This window comes from Orycteropus afer, unplaced genomic scaffold, assembly GCF_000298275.1.
Source record: "Orycteropus afer afer isolate SDZICR_OR568_19922 unplaced genomic scaffold, OryAfe1.0 scaffold01488, whole genome shotgun sequence".
Taxonomy (NCBI): Eukaryota; Metazoa; Chordata; class Mammalia; order Tubulidentata; family Orycteropodidae; genus Orycteropus; species Orycteropus afer.
This window is the reverse complement of record NW_006923075.1, coordinates 28,719-32,332: the sequence shown is the minus strand read 5'-3', so window position 1 is coordinate 32,332 and position 3,614 is coordinate 28,719.

The following is a 3,614-nucleotide window of genomic DNA, read 5'->3' as shown; positions in this document are numbered from 1 at the left end:
TGAAGGGATTACTGTAAAACCATTATCCCTTCCAACTCAGTTTGATGGGATTAACCTAACTGTTCCTGCTGGGTCACAGCCTGAGGCAGAGGGCATGGAAAACATTGTTGAATGTTCTCAGGAACAACCCCAACCACCCATTGTTGCTGCTAGACTGATAACTAAAGTTAAGTCCAAGCAGACTCCAAAAGGTGAAAAACAAAGTGTCACTGAGGAGGTGGCACACTACACCCGAAAAGACCTACTTGCTTTTGCTAACATGTACAGACAGACACCTGGAGAATATGTATGGGAATGGCTACTGAGGGTGTGGGATAATGGTGCAAGGAATGTAACATTAGATCAGTCTGAGTTTATTGATTTAGGCCCACTAACTGTGGATTCTTCATTCAATGTTTAGCACGAAAGGTTAGGAAATGATCTAATTGTTTATTTGGTTGGCTTGCTGAAGCATGGATTATGTGGTGGCCTACCTTAAGTCAAGTTGAAGTACTAGACTTGCCTTGGTATAAAGTAGAAGCTATCCACAGGCTTAGGGAAATCGGCCTGTTAGAATGGATTTATCAGATTAGACCCCTAGAGCCAGAAATGGAGAGTCCAGAGGACATGTCTTTCAACAGTATGGTGAGGAAGAAATTTGTGAAGGGAGCCTCAGCATCCTTGAATACTGCTGTGATTGCTGTTTTATGTAAGCTGGATTTGACAGTGGGAACTACCCTAATTGAACTAAGACACTTAACTATGATGGGGCTGATTGGACCCTGGGGGAGTAGGGACCAAGTGGAAGCAGTTAATTGACAAAGGCAAGGTTGGCATGGTTACCATAATGGATGTTGTTATTGTTGTTATGTGCCATCAAGTCGGACCCGGCTCATAGCGACTCCTCCTTGGGTTTCTGAGGCAGTATCACTATGGAAGTAGATTGCCCCATCTTCCTTCCAAGGAGTGGCTGGTGGGTTTGAACTGCCAGCCTTCTGGTTAACAGTCAAGTGCCATAGGCACTATGCTACAGAGCTCCCCCATAATGGATAGCAGAGTCAAAACAGTTATCAGAATATTCTGACTCATATGGAATTATGGCATTGGCAACTTAGTTGTGGTGTTCCTAGGAGTGAAATACATGGCTAACCTACTAAATATTTACTCGATCTGTATAGAGAGAAGAATTCTAGGTCACAAAAACAGCAGTCAAGATTGAATCACCAGAATACAGTCATGGCCTCTTAATCAATTCCCAGACTTGAGTCAGTTTACAGACTCACAATGGCTTGAATGAAGGGGAGGCCAGGTCCCCTTGAGGAAGGACCCCATTACATTGTCAACAATTTATGTCCATCTTTCTCCCAGCCTTCCCCAAAGGGATCTGAGAAATTTTACAAGAGTGACAGTTCATTGGGGAAAAGGAAATAATCAGACTTTTGGGGGATTACTGGACAATGGCTCTGAACTGACACTAATTCCAGGAGACCCAAAGCATCATTGTCGCCCATCAGTCAGAGTGTGGGCATATGGAGGTCAAAATATTGATGGAGTCTTAGCTAAGGTGCATCTCACAGTGGGTCCAGTAGGTCCCCGAACCCATCCTGTAGTGCTTTACCCAGTTCCAGAATGCATAAATGGAATACATATACTGAGTAATTGGCCCAGTTCTTACATTGGTCCCTGACATGTGGAGTGAGGGCTATTATGCTAGGAAAAGCCCAGTGGGAGCCATTAGAACTGCCTCTACCTACAAAAAAAATAGTAAACCTAAAGCAATAAAACATCCCTGGAGGGGTTGCAGAGATTACTGCCACCATCAAGGACCTGAATGATGCAGGGGGGTGATTCCCACCACATCCCCACTTAATTTGCTAATTTGGCCTGTGAAAAAAATACAAATGGATCTTGGATAATGATAGTAGATTATTGTATACTTAATCAGGTAGTTATTCCAATTGCAGTTACTGTTCCTGATGTGGTTTCATTGCTTGAGCAAATTAGTACATCTTCTTGTAGTTGGTATGCAGCTATTGATCTGTCCAATGCCTTTTTCTCAATACCAATTTCAAAGGACCATCAGAAGCAGTTTGCCTTCAGCTGGCAAGGCCAACAATATACTTTCACAGTGATTCCACAGAAATATATAAATTCCCCTGCACTATGTCATAATTTAATCCGTAGGGATCTTGATCGCCTTTCCCTTCCACAAGACATCACGCTGGTCCATTATATTGATGACATTATGCTCATTGGACCTAGTAAGGAAGAAGTATCAATGACTCTAGACTTATTGGTGAGACATCTGTGTGTTAGAGGGTGGGAAATTAACCCAACAAAAATTCAGGCACCTTCCACCTCAGTGAAACTTCTAGGGGTCCAATGGTATGGGGCATGTTGAGGTATTCCTGCTAAAGTGAAGGATAAGTTATTGTGTCTGGCTTCCCCCACAACTAAAAAGGAGGCACAACATCTGGTGGGCCTTTTGGATTTTGAAGGCAACATATATCTCATTTGGGTGTGTTGTTCAGCCTATTTATCAACTGATTCAGAAAGCTGCTAGGTTTGCATGGGACCCAGAACAACAGAAGGCCCTGCAACAGGTTCAGGCTTCCATGTAGGCTGCTCTGCCACTTGACCCATATGATCCAGCTGACCCAATGATGCTTAAAGTGTCATTGGAAGATAGAGATGCTGTTTGGAGTCTTTAGCAGATCCCTAGTGGTGAATCACAATGCAGACCCTTGGGATTTTGGAGTAAAGTTCTGCCTTCCTCTGCAGATAACTACTCTCCTTTTGAGAAACAGCTTTTGGCTTGTTACTGGGCTTAGCAGAGACTAAACGCCTAACCATGGGCCACCAAGTTACCAGGAGGCCTGAGCTGCCCATCATGAACTGGGTGTTGTCTGACCCACAGAGTCATAAAGTTGGACGTGCACAGCAGCACTCCATCATTAAATGGAAGCAGTGTGCCAGAGATCATGCTCAAGCAGAACCTGAAGGCACAAGTAAGTTTCATGAGGAAGTGGCCCAAATGCCTCTGGTCTTCACTCCAGTCACTTTACCTTCCCTCTCCCAGTCTGCATCTATGGCCTCATGGGGAGTTCCTTATGATCAGTTGACTGACAAAGAGAAAACTCATGCCTGGTTTACAGATAGCTCTGTGTGATATGCCGGCACCAATTGAAAGTGGACAGCAGCAGCACTAAACCCCTTTCTGGGACTTCCTTGAAGGACAGTGGTGAAGGGAAATCCTCCAATGGGAAGAACTTTGAGCAGTGCATATAGCTGCTTACTGCATGGAACAAGAAACGGCTAGATGTGCAATTGTATATGGATTTATGGACTGTGGCTGGGTGGTCTGGGACTTGGAAGGAGCATGATTGGAAAATTGGTGACAAGGATTTATGGGAAGAGGTATGTGGATAGATCTCTCTGAATGGGTCAAAGGAGTAAAGATACTGTGTTTCCTGTGAATGCCCACCCAAAAGTGACCTCAGCAGAGGGAGACTTTAACTATCAGGTGGATAGGATGACATGTTCAGTGGAAACCAGCCATCCTTTTTCCCCAGCTACTCCTGTCATTGCTTAATGGACTCATGAAAAAAGTGGCCATGGTGGCAGGGATGGAGGTC